Source organism: Pezoporus flaviventris, unplaced genomic scaffold (assembly GCF_033815535.1).
Source record: "Pezoporus flaviventris isolate CSIRO_AGI_PZ_B2104156 unplaced genomic scaffold, CSIRO_AGI_Pfla_v1 ptg000023l, whole genome shotgun sequence".
NCBI classification, from domain to species: Eukaryota; Metazoa; Chordata; class Aves; order Psittaciformes; family Psittacidae; genus Pezoporus; species Pezoporus flaviventris.
This window is the reverse complement of record NW_026892571.1, coordinates 235367-252970: the sequence shown is the minus strand read 5'-3', so window position 1 is coordinate 252970 and position 17604 is coordinate 235367. Positions and strand designations below refer to the sequence as shown.

At 42.5% G+C, this 17604-nt stretch overlaps 1 long non-coding RNA gene across 1 annotated transcript in view; it reads left to right on the top strand.

The window, feature by feature from the left end:
- LOC133270836 (uncharacterized) overlaps positions 1-17604 on the top strand; it is a 303762-nt gene that overhangs the window by 139081 nt on the left and 147077 nt on the right. The gene's annotated exons all lie outside the window — the stretch shown is intronic.

Below are 17604 nucleotides of genomic sequence, written 5' to 3'. Positions count from 1 at the left end.
ACCATTCTCAGTAGGTATATTTTCCAAATACAGTTCATATTTGGGTGAACTCTCTTCACCTTACCTTTACAGCATGGTTACTGCATACCAAGTGGCCAATTTAAAGAAGTTCATATTACTTTTGAGATTAACTCTGAGCTTTTAAGTTAGTATGCGTCATCTGTAGTTAACTAGTTAAGCATCTCTAAGAGACAAAAAGCAACAGTTAATATTCCATACTACAAAAGAAACTTACAATAAGCATTCTATAAGGATAGGATAGCATTAGAGCTACCGTTAACCTGCATTGCGTGCATATGGCACACCACAGTCTTTTAAAGAAACATCTTTTGATCCCATGCATAACTCCTAAGTTATTATAAACAATATCAATATCAGGTTCAGAATCCTAAGACTGTGTTCTAAAGCAATTTTTAGATGACATAAAGTTTAATTCATGATGCATAATAAGAGCCTGACCATTGAAATGTTAAATCAAAAGTGATGTGACTTTTTTATGACTTAAGCTGCCAGCTGTATCCTAGGGACTGTTTCTTCAATCCCTGCGCTGAAAAGCACTATGTGTGAGAAGCCAATTGCATGTCCTGGTCACTAGAAGCATGCACAGTGGAACTGGATTCTGACATACAACTTACAGGTACTGTTAAGAGCCATGTGGGGACTAATGAAGGCATGCAAAGAATCTGACAGCCTGAGCCAAGACTGACAGAAGTTGATGATTTGGGCATTTGATTGAAAGCAGAGTTTCTAAAGAGTCTGAGGCAGCAGTGCCACTGAAAGAGGCAATTCTGCCCTCTAGGATCAATCTTGTTTCCATGTCTGTCTTCCCCAGTCATTCGTCTTGGCACAAACGTTTGCCCAACACAGTGAAACCCAAGGAATATAACTGGCTGAGACAAGCAGAACTGAAGGTGGTGGAGGGTTGAAGAAAGTAAAGGTTGCCTCTAACCACATAATTTGCCTATCCCCTGCAGCTGACAGATCTTTCTCTCTGTAAGAGAAGAGTGTGAAGACAGAAGCAGACTATAAACTGGAAGGCAGGAAACACTAATTTAAACCTGCTTTTCAGTCTTGCTAGAGACATACTCGGCTAACAGCATAAGTCTCGCCATGCTGTTTTCTTACAAAAAGCACATTTGTATCCCTATTTCCTGTTTATTACAACCAACATGAAGAAAAATGTCTGTATGCAGAAGCTGAAGTAAATTCCCAGTTTTGCTAATAGCAGTAAGTATAAAGGCTTTTTAGAATTAGGTACACAAGTCCCTGCTTTTTAATTGAATCAAGTGATCACTGTTCAGTTTCTAAAAAGAACTAAATTATTTTTGTAACCAGAAGCAGGAAGAAGCTGTTTTCTAAAGGAGACCTGATTACCATGTCCTAGTATTTAAAGGGTGGCTAGAAAGAAGACAGAGACTGCCTTTTCAAGTGGAAAAGCGGAGGGTTAATGGGTACAAGTTATTCCTAGGGAGATTCCAATTGGACACAAGAAGAAAGTTTTTTACAATGAAATCAATCACCCATTGAAATCATCTCCCCAGGGAAGTGGTGGACTTCCCAGTGTTGGACACTATTAAAATTAGACAGGGTGCTGGGCCATCTAGTCTGGGTCGTGCTTTCCTAGAAAGGTTGGACCAGATAGATGATACCTGAGAACCCTTCCAACCTGGCATTCTGTTCTGTGATTCTGCTGTCTCTTAATGCATTACAGTTCTCATAAGCTGTTCTGTAAAATTAACTTCTACTGGCTTACAATATTTAGCAGTTTTTGGAGCTCTTTTAGAGGGAGAAGAGAGAGCAGGAGGGAACAGGTAATATTTACTGCAGATTTTAAGATTCAACCTGGATGATTCAAAATCAGTCATCATTTGAGTCAGGAAGTATATGAGGGTGCAACTGAATGCACTTAAATGCAACTGAAAACATCAGTCAATTTTACAAAGAAAATTCTCCTTTCAGCATAGATCAACCATAGTCTCAAAACTAAGGTGGTAACTTTCAAAAACTTAATGGTTATAAATAGAATCATAGAACATTTTATGCTGGAAGGGACCTTAAAGCTCATCTAGTTCCAACCCCCTGCCACAGGCAGGGACACCTTCCACTAGACCAGGTTGCTCCAAGCCCCATCTAACCTGACCTTGAACACTGCCAGGGATGGGGCAGCCACAGCTTCTCTGGGCACCCTGTGCCACTGCCTCACTGCCCTCACAGGGGTGACATCCAAAGATGTCATCTAAATCTTCCCTCTGTTTAAAGCCATTCCCCCTTGTCCTGTGTCTACAGACCATTGTAAAAAGTTCCTCTCCAGCTTTCTTATTGCCTCTTTAGGCACTGGAACCTGCTTTAAGGTCTCACCTGGGGCCTTCTCTTCTCCAGACTCAATAAGCCAAACTCTTTCAGCCTGTCTTCATAGCACAGTTGCTGCAGGAGAATAGCAGGAAAAGGTTTAGAATAACAACTACTGCAATTATGACCTCTTCGCTGTTAACATATTTACATGAATATAAGATTTGCATGTAAGTTCATTTTTCTTGTCAACTCTGTTTATTTCCTTCACTGGAAAGCTAATCTGACTTTCTTAATTTTAGTTTGTGAATAGATGTAGGCATAAATGCTATAAAATTTGAGTTCTCAAAATAACATTTGATAAACTGAATCTTCTTTTTCAAAGCATGCAGGCTTGCTACCATTCAACTTCTACTGTGCTAGTCTTCCTCATTCTTTTAGGAATATTAATGTTTGATAACACACACCATACAGTTTATCTGTCAATCAGCAAAAGGCACAATAAAAAAATGCAAGATCAAAGAATGAGGGCAGAATGACAGAGGTAAACTCATCACAGAATTATTGAGTACCTTTCCTGCCACAAATACATTCTATGGATATACAAGACAGACTAGTATCATCAATCTAATCTTAAAGTCAAGTTTTAAAGATGTCTTACAATGGAAAGTCTACAGCCTTTGGAGTTTCTATGGCATAGCTATTGTCAAGAAGTAGGCACCGTGTCTTGATTCCAGTCCTTTGGACGTCTAGGCCAGCTGAATTTAGCTCTGCGGTTTGGACAAAGACCAAGCCTCCAGGGAACATGCATAAAGACTAGAGGTAAAAAGTTCAGGCTCGAGGAAGACTCATTTACTTCATCTTGAGACCCTTGCCCATGACCACCAGAAGGCACTGTGCAGGTGCAAAGGACTTCTTAGCTCATTATAATTCGAAGCAGGGATAGGACATGAATATATGTAGGCGTGTTGTGCAACCTCATGCGTATGTATAACTTTAGAGGATAAATGTAAAGGGGAAACGACGCTAAGGTGTGCATGCCTTTGGAGAAGGTATCTCCCATGCGCCTCAGCGCTGAATAAAGCATACCTTCATAAAGACTCAACTTTAACGAGTTGTGGAGTCCGTCTGCGCATCAAAATTAAATGGGTTTGTCATGATTTACCCTTGAGAAATCTGCTTACTTGGTAACTGATCTTGCTAACTGGCAGGAGTTTATAAGATGTCTTTCCAATTATTCCTTGCTATATTTAAGCCAAACAGACTGTTCTTTAATTATCCAGCTCATCCTCTCCCTACCCCCTCCTGAATTACTATATTTGCTTTTCCCTAGATATTGCTTCCTTCCCTACACAGCCATTTCTTTAATTGCCCTAGGACCAATCCCATTAGGTCCAGCTTCCCTGAAAACATTTAAGAACTACATTTAGAGCTAGAAATCTTCTGCACCAATGTCTTCATTGATGAAGGCCCCCACTACAGAAGACAATGCTCTTAAGCAACTAAAAAATGTTTACAAAATACATAAATCCTTAAAGAAAACACAAAATGACAGTCATTTGGCCAAAGAAAATTTTCTTCCTATTCAACAGGCATTAAAATCAAGAGAAGCAGTGATTTCTACCAATAAAAAGAAGTTACTATTTTCAAGAAACTGAGAACACAACCATGTACCTACCATTCAGGATTTTTTAAAAGTACATTTCCAGCTTTCCCTCCCACCATTTTTTTCAGCCTTATTGTTCCTTTTTTGGAAACTAGATCATAATTGTAAAGCTTTCTGCTTTATTATTAAAAAAATAAGAAAGAGCAAAGAAAAACCTTGGAGGCAGCACAACACACAGAGAGCAGTAAGATTAAGTCAAATTACTGTATTTTCAATATTCACTACCCTGCTGCAGAAGGACCTGAGCAAGCTACTTCAATGACTTTGAAAGATGAACTCCTTTCCAGTTCTCTCACAGAATTACAGAATTGCTGAGGTTGGAAGAGGGGGTCATCTTGTTGACTCTGGAGATAGTTCTGACCACCTCCTCACCCTGCTCAGTGTCACCTAGAGTAGGATGCCCACGACTATGTCGAAACAGCTTTTGAATATCCCCATAGTGTCTGTACAACTTCTCTGGGCAACTTGTGCTAGTGCTCTGTCACCCTCATAATAAAAACGTGTTTACGTGTTCTAGTGGAGCCTCTTGCGTTTCAGTTTGTGCCTGCTGTCTTTTGCCCTGTCACTGGGCACCCCTGGGTAGAGCCTGGTTCCATCATCTTTTCATCATCCCTTCAAGTGTTTACACACATTGATGATATTCATCCTAGCCTATATGCCTTCTCCAGGCAGAACAACCTCAGTTCTCTCAGTCTCGGACCCCTAATCATCTTGGTGGCCCTTTGCCAGATGGACTCTCCTGCAGTTCTTTAACACTCTTGTAGTGGGGAGCCCAGAACCAGATGCAGTACTCCACAGTATCACAGTATCACAGTATGTTAGAGATTGGAAGGGACCTCGAAAGATCATCTAGTCCAATCCCCCTGCCGGAGCAGGAACACCTAGATAATGTTACACAGGAATGCGTCCAGGCGGGTTTTGAATGTCTCCAGGGAAGGAGACTCCACAACCTCCCTGGGCAGCCTGTTCCAGTGTTCCGTCACCCTCACTGAGAAGAAGTTTCTTCTCAAGTTTAAGTGGAACCTCTTGTGTTCCAGTTTGTACCCATTACCCCTTGTCCTATCATTGTTTGCCACTGAGTAGAGCCTGGCTCCGTCCTCGTGACACTCCCCCTTTATATATTTATAGACACTGATAAAGTCACCCCTCAGTCTCCTCTTCTCCAAACTATAGAGACCCAGCTCCCTCAGTCTTTCCTCACAAGGGAGATGTTCCACTCCCTTAATCATCTTTGTTGCCCTGCGCTGGACTCTCTCCAGCAGCTCCCTGTCCTTCTTGAACTGAGGGGCCCAGAACTGGACACAATATTCCAGATGGGGTCTCACCAGAGCAGAGTAGAGGGGAAGGAGGACCTCTCTCGACCTACTAACCACCGCCCTTCTAATACACCCCAGGATGCCATTGGCCTTCTTGGCCACAAGGGCACAGTGTTGGCTCATGGTCATCCTGTTGTCCACTAGGACCTCCAGGTCCCTCTCCCCTACACTGCTCTCTAACAGGTCGTTCCCCAACCTATACTGGAACCTGGGGTTGTTCCTGCCCAGATGCAGGACTCTACACTTTCCCTTGTTATATTTCATCAAGTTACTCCCTGCCCAACTCTCCAGCCTATCCAGGTCTCGCTGGATGGCAGCACAGCCTTCTGGCGTATCAGCCACTCCTCCCAGCTTAGTGTCATCAGCAAACTTGCTGATAGTACACTCAATTCCCTCATCTAAATCATTGATGAATATATTAAATAATACCGGTCCCAGTACTGACCCTTGAGGCACTCCACTAGTTACAGGCCTCCAACTAGACTCAGCCCCATAGACTACAACTCTCTGGCTTCTCTCCTTCAGCCAGTTCGCAGTCCACCTCACTACCTGATCATCCAGTCCACACTTCCTCATTTTAGCCACGAGGATGCTGTGGGAGACTGTGTCAAATGCTTTGCTGAGGTCAAGGTAGACCACATCCACCGCTCTGCCATCATCCATCCACCGTGTTATTTCCTCATAAAAGGCTAAGAGATTGGTCAAACATGATTTCCCCCTGGTGAAGCCATGTTGACTGCCCCTCATAACCTTCTTATCCTTGATATGCCTTAAGATGGTACCAAGGATAAGGTGTTCCATCACTTTCCCAGGGATGGAGGTGAGGCTGACCCGTCTGTAGTTACCCGGGTCCTCCTTCTTGCCCTTTTTGAAGACTGGAGTGACATTTGCTTTCCTCCAGTCCTCAGGCACCTCTCCCGTTTCCCAAGACTTGGTAAAGATGATGGAGAGTGGTCTAGCAATGACTTCCGCCAGTTCCCTCAGCACCCGCGGGTGCATCCCATCTGGACCCATGGATTTATGGATGTCCAGATTGCTCAACTGGTCTCTAACCCATTCCTCATCGACTAAGGCAAACCGCTCCGTCGACCTGACTTCATCTAAGGTCTCAGGGGTACAGGGCTCTTCAGGACTGCCTGCAGCAGAGTAGACAGAGACAAAGAAGGCATTCAGTAACTCTGCCATCTCTTTATCTTCTGTCACCAGGGCACCCATCCCGTTCATCAGTGGGCCTACATTGCCTCTGGTGTTAGTTTTGTCTGCCATGTATTTAAAAAAGCTCTTTTTGCTGTCCTTGACCCTTCTTGCCAGGTTTAATTCTAAGGATGCCTTAGTCCTCCTAGCTGCCTTCCTACATCCTCTAGCAGCAGCCTTATATTCCTCCCAAGTGGCCAGCCCCTCCTTCCATGACCTGTAAACTCTCCTCTTCCACTTGAGCATACCCAGCAATTCCCTATTTAGCCACGCAGGTCTCTTGGCCCTCTTCCTTGACTTCCTACGTGTCGGGATGCTCCGATCTTGAGCACGGAAAAAGCAGTCCTTGAATGTCAACCAACTATCTTGGGCCCCTTTACCTTCAAGCAGCCCTGCCCATGGGATTTCCCCTAGCAATTGCTTGAAAAGGCCAAAGTTTGCCCTGCTAAAGTCCAGGGTTGCAATTCTACTTGCTATTCTACTAGTCCTGCCACACAAGATCCTGAACTCCACCATCTCGTGGTCGCTGCAACCAAGGCAGCCCTCAACCCTTACTGCTTCGACCAGATCCTCCTTGTTAGTGAGGATGAGATCCAGCAGCGCTCCTCTCCTGGTCGGCTCATCCACCATTTGCAGGAGGAAGTTATCATCCATACACTGGAGGAACCTCCTGGACTGTGGCTGGGTTGCCGAGTGGTCCTTCCAGCAAACATCAGGGAAGTTAAAATCCCCCACGACGACCACAGCCTGTGACTGTGAGGCCGCTCTCAGCTGCCTGTAGAAGGCCTCGTCAACTTCCTCACCCTGATCCGGTGGTCTGTAACAGACACCTACAACAGTATCCCCCCTGCCAGCCTGCCCCTTAATTCTCACCCACAGACTCTCAACTCGCTCATCATCTGTCCCTGGACAGAACTCGGTGCATTGTAGTTCCTCCCGCACATAAAGAGCAACCCCACCACCCCTCCTGGCTGGCCTGTCTTTCCTGAAAAGGACATAGCCTTCCATGACTATATTCCAGTCATGTGAGCTGTCCCACCACGTCTCTGTAATTGCCACCAGATCATAATCTCCTGACTTAACACAGGTTTCCAACTCCTCCTGCTTATTTCCCATGCTGCGTGCATTGGTGTACAGGCATTTCAGGGAGCGAGCTGAGCACAACGATTTCACCCTAGGATTGTAGGAGGCCTCCCAGTCTTCATTAATTCTGGAGCGCTGCCCCACTGGGGCAAGCCCAGCTACAAGCCCATCCCCCTTCGAATCTAGTTTAAAGCTCTCCAAATGAGCCCTGCTAATTCGTGCCCCAGCATCCTTTTCCCTCTGTGAGACAAACCTTCCTCACTTGTCATTGTCCAGACTGGTGCCCTATAAAACCAGCCGTTATCAAAGAATCCAAAGCCCTGCCTGTAGCACCAGTCTCGAAGCCAATTGTTCATGAACTGAATCTTCCCATTCCTTCCCACATCAGTGGAAGATGGAAGGAGAGAGGAGAAGATCACTTGAGCCCCAGACTCTTTCACCATCCGCCCCAAGGCCCTGTAGTCTTTCTTCATCCCCCTCAGACTGCGGGAAGCAGCTTCCTCCCCACCTGTCTGGAAGACCAGCAGCGGGTAATAGTCTGTCGGGTGCACCAGGTTGGGGAGCGCCCTGGTGATATCCCTGATCCGGGCTCCAGGCAGACTACACACTTCCCTATGATGAGGGTCAACTCTGCATATCGGGCCCTCTGTTCCTCTCAGAAGGGAATCCCCTACTACAATGACCCTTCTTTCTTTCTTAACAGAGGCAGTCTTGAGGTGCAAAGTCGACTCCCTTTTCCTATGTGGCCTTGTGGGCTGGCCTTGCCCCACATTCTCACCTACCTCTCCTTCAAGATCCAGGGCCTTGAACCTATTACGGAGGGACACCTGGGGAAGCAGGGCAGGAAGGGGGGAGGGTTTCCCACGACGTCGAACTGGAACTCGCTTCCAACCCTCGTCGTCTTTTTGGTCCCCTACCTCTGCGCCAGGTGGGGCCTCACCAGTGCCGCACAGAGGGGAAAGATCTTTGGCCTGCTGACTTTCTTCTTGTGCAGCCTGGGATACCATCAGCCTTCTTTGCCACAATAACATGTTGATGGCTTGTGTTTAAATTGTCATCTACCTGGATGCTCAGGGCCTTTTTTGCAAAGCTACTTTTCAGCCTATCTACTAGCCCCCAGCATGTACAAGTGTACAGATTTATTCTGCCCCAGGTACAGAGATTTGTACCTCCCGTTGCTGAATTTTGTGAGGTTCCTCTCAATCAATTTCAAATTCAGGTCCCTCTGAATGGCAGCACTATCCTCTGCTGTATCCACCACCTCTCCCAGTTCTCCATCTGTTCCATGTTTTGACTATTCTGAGATTATGTGGTTAGAACAGGGAAAGCTTTTCCTCTCACTGTATGCTTGCATAAATGCAAGTATTTTGCATACCTAGTACATATCTAAGACACTGTGTTCTGTAAAACACAAGGCCAAAAGTGAAATCATGAAAAAGGAGCTAAGAGGTGACAGAACTACAGATGTGTCAGTTGACAACCCATATTTCATGTGGGGTGGAGTCAGCTGATGCTCATAAAGTGGACCAGTCTGAAAAAAATCTATTGCATACAGTGTAAGACTCTCCTGTTAATACAGATATCAAGACCAGATTAACTCTTTTTATCACATTCAGGTGTTCTCTGAATAAACATCTGCTGCCTCCCACTGCTGCTGCTACTCAAAAACAAACCAAAAAAACCCCACACCAACAAAATCCTTAAGTTAACCTCTGTACTTGCCCATTCCTTGAAGGCAAACAGCTGTAACTTTCAAGTTAGTATTTGCCAAACAATGCGATGGTCTAGTGCAGCAGAGAGGACCTACAAAGTCTGCAGAGGACTTTCACTTCTTTATACAACTGAACTAACAGGCAATATAATATGTTGTCTTGACAGCTATATGTATTTTCTTCTTTTATTCTTTTTGAGAATACAATTTTGCTATATGCTGTCCTAGAAAGATGCATTTCACACGTGCCTACATGTGGCTATTTCACACCTTGAGAATGATATTTCTAGGGCCCAAAATAAATAAGTTGCAGGTAGGAGAAACTTGGGTTTCATCCTAGAACTGTCTTTAACTTGTTATAAAGACTTCTGCCCTTCATTCTTTTAACCAAGAAAATAGCTGAGATGTAGTGCAAATCAATTCCTTCTTGCAGAGTCCACTGCAATATAAATATCAAGGCATGAATTTAAACCAGGTTCTGGACTCTCTCCAATTCCAGCAATTCCATTTCTTGCCTCTACTTTTTGTTGACTAACAACATTAGTATATCTTTCTATGATTGTGTGCAATTTTGAACCTTACCATGAGAGCTCACCTATTATAAAGAGCCTAGTTCCATGTCTGAGGTACAGTATGAATTCAACTCCCTCCTTCTCTTTTACCACATAAAACCAAACCTCTTCTAGAAGGAAAAAACAGTTGCTGCTACTGGATTACACACAGTCGCTATGATAATTAATTCTTTCAAGTCCCTGCGACCAAATAGGCAGAGATGGAGATATTTCCTTGAGGGACCTACACAATATTTCACTTCTGCACTTGTTCTTCCCGTATTAGTTTATTGTTCAAAGCAGACCTATAGATTTCTGTGCAAATGACTCAGCCCTTGCACAGTAATTGTTGATCGGGTACCTAACCATTACTCTGAGTCTTTTTTTTGCCGAAGAACCTGTGGTTTGCATATAAATTTTCAGCTTAGGTCATCTTAAAGGTGCTTAAACAATTACATTCAGTTGAACCTAATTGAAATAATCTTGAAGTATTGCGTTAAGGACATCATGATCTCAGAAGGTAAATGCTAAACCACATAAGATAAATACAACTATCGCAGTCAATTACACTAAATTACTTCAACAAGTAAAAGGCTTAAGTGCCTAGGATCTGAGGCAGTTTTCATTCCACCCAGCAGAATCTCTGTGTGATCAACAAACATAGAGAATTGCATAGAAGCCAGAAAAGAACACCGGATCTTTTTTACATACCAGCTATATAACAACTTCTTTAAGAACAAGCAAACAAAAATGTCACCAAAAAAAGCCAATGTAAAGTTAATATAATTTCAAAGGGGGAATCTCTCCTCCTCAGAAAACCTAATTGTCCAACACAGAATATTCCATGTGACCTTCAAACACACCTCCAAAACAGAATATTTTGATCTTTTGAAAGAAACACAAAGGAAACTAACACTCCTTCAACTAACTACTAAAATGAAAGACAACCACATTTTTTTCTAGTTTGTTTTTTCCAAAGATAGGGCACTCATCCCTTATCCTAGGATCCAGCCCCCATACTCCTATCTCTACAATTTTTATAGGATAGACACTTTATAACAGGGATTCCTAATATTTGTTGAAGTTATCAGAGATTGCGTAAATAACATAACAAAGTTTTTCTGCTGCAAAATGTAGAACTAGTTACCTCAGCCGTCTGGTGACATGTTCACCGCACTTGGCTCTACCACTCCAGCATATGGACGCTTATTTTTCACAAGGAGAGGAGTTCCCAGAGAGACCAGCTATGCCCCAACTAAAAATTCTGCAAAATGCCTGGCATTATAACTTTCTCTATAAAAAGAGGGATTTAATAAAGCCTGACATGGAACGCGAACTTGCGTCAGTTTTCCACTGCTGAATTATGTTTTCCCACTAGCAGTTTCAAAATATTCCAACTGAACTCAGTCCAGGCATTTGAAGTAATCATGGCAGAGGAGCCATGTTACAAAAATTCTACTTATGTAGCATGGTATAAACCTTTGCCAAGGTATTCCCATGTCATTTAATGAAGTGTCTTGAAGAGAAGATAAACAATGAACAAAAATTGTTGCTAAGCATAACAGAACTCAACCCAAAGACCATAGATACTTCAAGAGCTAAAACACACCGATTTGCGTTACTCAATAGCTGCAGACTAAGGATGGTTGGGGAAGACAAATTTTTGTTTGCAGTAAAGAGAGGAGAGCAAATCAATAAACAGCTTGCCTGCATATTGTGCATCTTTCACGTCAAATACATAAAAGAGGGACAAAAAGCACAGAATTAATTTTGTCCTCAAAGTGAACTGTAGCATCGAACTTCACTGGAGCTTACCTCTTATTGGTACACATTCCTCCTACTCATTACAGACAGGAGTGTTTAGTCCTATTGTTTAGGTAAAAACTATTGAGCCATTTTATTAAAGTTTTGTTTATATAGTCTTTATGAACTTGCTGATAATCAATTACTTCCTATAAGCTAATTAAAACCTTAAAAGTTAAAGAAATGTTGTTTAAGTCTGTAAACAAAGCTTGGTCAATTTGAGGTAATGGGTAGTTGGAACTAAATGAGATTTCCGTTCAACCGTGTTTCATATGTAGCCTGCTCAGTATGTTCAATATCACAGCATGAGATTCTCAACGAACCTTGAAAACTGACTATGGAATTGGTACCCTTGATATGGTTAGCCCTATGATCCTCAATGTCTGCTGATTAGCTTACATTTATCAAATCAATTTTCTTCCCCCAGAACATACACAGTTAAATCCTGAGGAATTGTTCGATTTATCGTACTGTAATAATATTCTTTCTGACCTTTGTGGTGCAATACTCTAAGTCAGTGTGGCATGTTTCAACATTTAAAATCACACCTTTCCCATTAATCAATAAGTCAATGGATTACTAAAAAATTTTTGGTGTTGAACAAATATTATTGCGTCTATTACAATGAAACCAAATACTTGGCTTCAGACGTGCTGAAGCCAATGCAGGCCAATGGAAGAGAAAGATGATAACAAGGAATGCAAGAATTCGTGAAGATGACATGCATGGCACAGCATGTCTAGAGCTGTATGCATTCCCTTTATTCAATCTATGATTTTTCATTGAATTATAGTTAAGGTTGGAAAGGACCTTCGAAGCTCATCTAGTCCAACCGCCCTGCAATGAGATCAGGATTCCCAGAACAACATCCAGTCTGGCCTTGAAAGTTACTTCAAAGGCATTCATTTTATTCAAAGTGAAGACTGTACTGCAACAGCTAATAACACAACATCTGGCCGCTACTAGCAGAGCTGATAGAGCAGAGGTAGTCTCATGGGGCAGCTACCTCAGATCAAGTTTCTCCTATGAAAAACTGCATTGTACGTATGGTTTTTCAGGCCATCTCGAAACTATCAGCTGTAGTTCCCAATGACCGGAAAAAGGGAAATATAACCCCCATTTTCAAAAAGTGGAATTACAGACCAGTCAGTCTCACCTCTGTGCTTGGCAAAATCCTGGAGCAGATTCTCCTGGAAGGCATGCTAAGGCACATTAAAAACAATGAGGTGGTTGGTGACAGCCAGCATGGCTTCACTAAGGGGAAATATTGCCTGATCAGTATGGTGGCCTATTATGTGGCTACAGAACTGATGGACAGGGTAGGGCAGTTGACGTTGTCTACCTGGACTTGTGCAAAGTGTTCAACACTGTCCCACACGACATCCTTGTCTCTAAATTGGAGAGACATCAATTTGATGGGTGGGCCATTTGGTGGATAAAGAACTGGCTGGATGACCGCATGCAAAGAGTTGTGGTCAACGGCTCAATGTCCAGTTGGAGACCAGTAACAAGTGGTGTCCCTCAGGGATCAGTGTTGGGATCAGTCTTGTTTAACATCTTTGCTGGTGACATGGACAGGAGGATTGAGTGCACCCTCAGCATGTTTGCCAATGACACCAAGCTGTGTGGTTCAGTTGATATGCTGGAAGGAAGGAATGCCATCCAGAGGGACCTTGACATGCTTGTGAGGCGGGCTGATGCCAGCCTTAGGAAGTTTAACCACGCCAAGCGCAAGGTCCTACACGTGGGTCAGAGCAATCCCAGGCACAGCTACAGGTTGGGCAGACATGAGATTCAGAGCAGCCCTGTGGAGAAGGACTTGGGGGTGTTGGTTGATGAGAAAATGAACATGAGCCAGCTTCAGTGTGTGCTCACAGCCCAGAAAGCCAGCCGTATCCTGGGCTGCATCAAAAGGAGCGTGACCAGCAGGTCGAAGGAGGTGATCCTGCCCCTCTACTCTGCTCTCATGAGACCTCACTTGGAGTATTGTGTAGGTTTCTGGTGTCCTAACATAAAATGGACATGGAGCTGTTGGAACAAGTCCAAAGGAGGGCTACAAGGATGATCGGGGGCTGAACCACATCCTGTATGAATTTGAAAGGGTGTGCAAGTGGGGCTGTTCAGCCTGGAGAAGAGAAGGCTGCATAGAGACCTCATGGCAGCCTTCCAGTATCTGAAGGGGACCTACAAGGATGCTGAGGACAGAGTCTTCATAAGGGACTGTAGTGATAGGGCACGGGGAAACATGTTCAAACTTAAGCAGGGGCAGTTTAGATTTTATATATAAGGAAGAAGTTTTTTACTGTGAGGGTGGTGAGGCACGGGAATGGTTTGCCCAGGGAAGCTGGAATGCTCCATCCCTGTCAGTGTTCAAGGCCAGGTTAAACAGAGCCTTGGGTGACTTGGTTTAGTGGGAGGTGTCCCTGCTCATGGCAGGGGGATTGGAACTAGATGATCTTAAGGTCTTTTCCAACCCTACACTATTCTATGATTCTAAGACTGCACCATCAAATGCCCTGCATTAAAGTTGCTTTTTGATGTCGCTCTGCTTGCAGAACCAAGCTCCCATGACTTAATAAACATCTGGTGCTTTTTGTGATTATAAAACTTCCTAATAAAACAAACAATTGAGTCTTTAGATGTTAAACTACTTTTTCACAGATCATCACTCAGTTTTTTTTATTCTTAGCACATTTCCTCAAATTGACCTTTGCTGAGAAGTTACTATAACCATTTAGTAGCAGAAGTTTTTGCAAACAGTATATTTCTGTCTTCTTGCTTACACCCTGTGAGAGCATGTTAATTTTTCAATTTTTAAGATCTACCATTTCATGTGTCTCATCACCACAACCTTAGAAAGTCAGACAGAATTCCCGAGTCCCTTTGGAACTTTTGGCTTTTATCATCAAAAGCACATGCTGCTTTATATATACATATGCATAAAATTTTTCATTTTTCCCCCTGAAAGTTTATAATTGTCAGCACTGGAAATTCAGGAGTGGCTTGCAAAACAGTATCAAAGTCTTGTTTTTAAAACTACAGCAAAGATTTCTTAAAGCACTATGCATACAAATAGGTAGATTGAATGCAATAGAATAACACTGCTAAATACAAGGTAATCCAAGACATGAGCTTTCTGCTCATCTTGCATGTATGTCTACCTAGAAGCAGTCCCTTTCATGCATGCCCCTTGCTTTTACTAAGAGTCATAGACAAAAAGGAAGTAACGATTTTCTGGTATGTCTACATATCTAGCTTCAATTTAGAATACAGAAAATCAGATAACTTTCAAGCAAGCCAGTTGATGTAGGAAAGTAGTCTAGCTGTAGCAAGATGGTAATGAAGGATCAGTCAGCTCATAAAGACTTCTGGACACCTGCATTAAAAAATTACTTCTGGTACCCAGCTAACCTCTTTAAAGTTAGCTTGCATGCAGTTTACAATATATACATTTTGCTAGTATCTCTGTTGTAGGTTATTTCTGAAAACTGCTGGGGAAAGAAAAAAAGTTAGATTTACAGAGCAGAGCAGTATATATAGCATTTTTTTCATTACAACATCTGTCATGCCAAAGGGCCGTTATATTAATTCTCATGTAAAAGAGCCCTAAAAAGTAAAACATGGTAAATATACAACATTAAACACTGAAACCGGATTAGTAATTTTATAACACAAAGATTTCTGCCTCCTTAGTATGAGGACAACATCCACCCTTAAGTCTTTGTCACCTTTTGTTAAGGATACTGGGGGGGGAAAGAAAAACATCCAAACCTTGAAAATGTAAAGGACTACGTGCAGCTTTCTTTTTAAAAAACACCATTTATTTCCATTCCTTTTAACTAGGGGACATGGGGAGGGAAAGCATCTTTTAGATAGTATTGTTTTTTAATATAGTAAAGTTAAGGCATGTTGAAAATATATTGTTTCTTTGAAAATAACTTGGGTACACACTGAAGGATAATGAGGGCTACTGAAAAAAGAGAATACCATTTCTGTTGCTGGCATATTCAAATTCCCTCTAGGTTGAATTGAGGGGAAGCATGGAATGGTGTCAGTTACTCCAAAATATGGCAAAATTATACCAGTGTTAGGTTTAAAACTGAGATTTTGCCTGAATTTTTGGTCATAGGATCTTTCTACTTCTTTGAAAGAGAAGATTAATGTAAAACATAAAGGTAGAAGGAATCATATGAGAGATTCACAACAGCAACATACGTCAGTGTAATAATCAGTCTACAACTGAGACCAATAAGATTAGCCATGGTAAGGTCTTAGATCAGGATCACAGTCAAGGTTGAAAGGAGCTGGTCAAAGGATTCTGAGACTCCAAATGAGAGCACTGGTCATAAGAGCAGACACCTATCCATCTGACATCAAGTTGCAACTCCCCCTGAGTGTTATCCAAATGCAGTACTTCATTCCTGTTTGGCTCACCATGCAAACTCAACTTCCAACATACCCATTTAATTTACAATTTCTGCAGATCCTTAAAAGTCTTATGCCTTCTTGTGTGGACTATCCCACTGTAACAGTAATAATTGCCAACTTGTATAAACCAACTTGTACAACAGTTTACCCAACAAAGTGCATCTAATATGCAGAAAACAGCTTACTATATTCCTATCCCCTTCTGCAGAGATCTGCAACTGAAATATCATTTCAGGTTAATATTATACACAACATTAAGTACAAGAAAAGTAATAAAAAAGTGGTAAGATGATAGGTCCAAAATCCAAATAACCATGAGTGATCTCTTGGTGGAAAGAAGGGTGTGTGAGAGAAAAACATTAATCCTACAAGGGAAGCATCAGAAAAGGATAACTGCAAAACAACACCTTTAGACATCCTTTCTTCAATTTTGTTAACTTTATTTCTCTCCTGGTTAAAGCTCCTTAGTCACCTTTTCAGGAATAAAGGTGTTAAGCAAGTTTCCAGCTTCTGTAATTTTATTTTAATTCCTAGCCTTTTGTTTCTAAATCAGCAGTTTTCTCTGCTTTGAAATCCATGAGCAGCAAAGTAATGCTTATACAGATATTTGCTAAACACTTCACTGAAGGTGGCATATAAGAAGCTGAAAACTTACCTGTTACCTGTATCAGTCTATCACACAGACCTTGTACTGAAAGAAACTACGTGGTTGTTAGGTCAAGCAGTTAACAGTTATGAAGGACACTCTACTAAGTTATTGTCAAAAGCTTAGAAAAATATAGGAATTAGGGTAATTTTTAAAATCTTAAGCTCCTGTATTTATTTTACAGATATTTGCAGAATTTATTGCTACTAGCTGCCCACATCCAAGTACCATTTTCTTTACTCACTTCTTCGCTCTGTCCAATAGAGAGAGTTCCACAGCCTTTCTCCCTCTCCTGATTCCGATTATACTACTCCCATTCCAAATCAGACACTCCTTGTCCATCCAATCTTCTGTCTCATGTCCCACAGTTCGGCTCTTGCGCCATTCAGATTGCACAGTACTGCCTTCAACAAGCAAATAACATTTACCTTGCAAGAAATCATAAATTTTATGCCAGTATCATTTACAAAACTTCATGGGGAGAGCTTATGTCCTGGGTTCAGCAGTAGCAGTCATGTTTTTTCCTTTGTGGTAGCTGGTGCAGTGCTGTGTTTTGACTTCCAGCCTGAGAACAGTGTTGGTGAAGCCGATGTTTTCAGTTGTTGCTAAGTGATGTTTACCCTGACCAAGGACTTTGTGAGGCTCATGCTCTGCCAGGGAGGAGGGGAAGCTGTGAGGAAGCAGAGATGGGGCGCCTGAGCCGGGCTAGCCAGGGAGGTATTCCATACCACAGCACGTCATGGCCGGGGTGAGGGGTAACTGGGAGTTACCTGGAAGGACACGGGCTTCCGGGTGGAACTCGTTTTCTTGACCGGTGGTGTCGTATTCTCTTCCCTTGTTATTTTCCCTTATCATTGTTGTAGTTGATAGTAGCGGTGGTGATTTGTGTTGTACATTCGTTGCTGGACTGTTCTTGT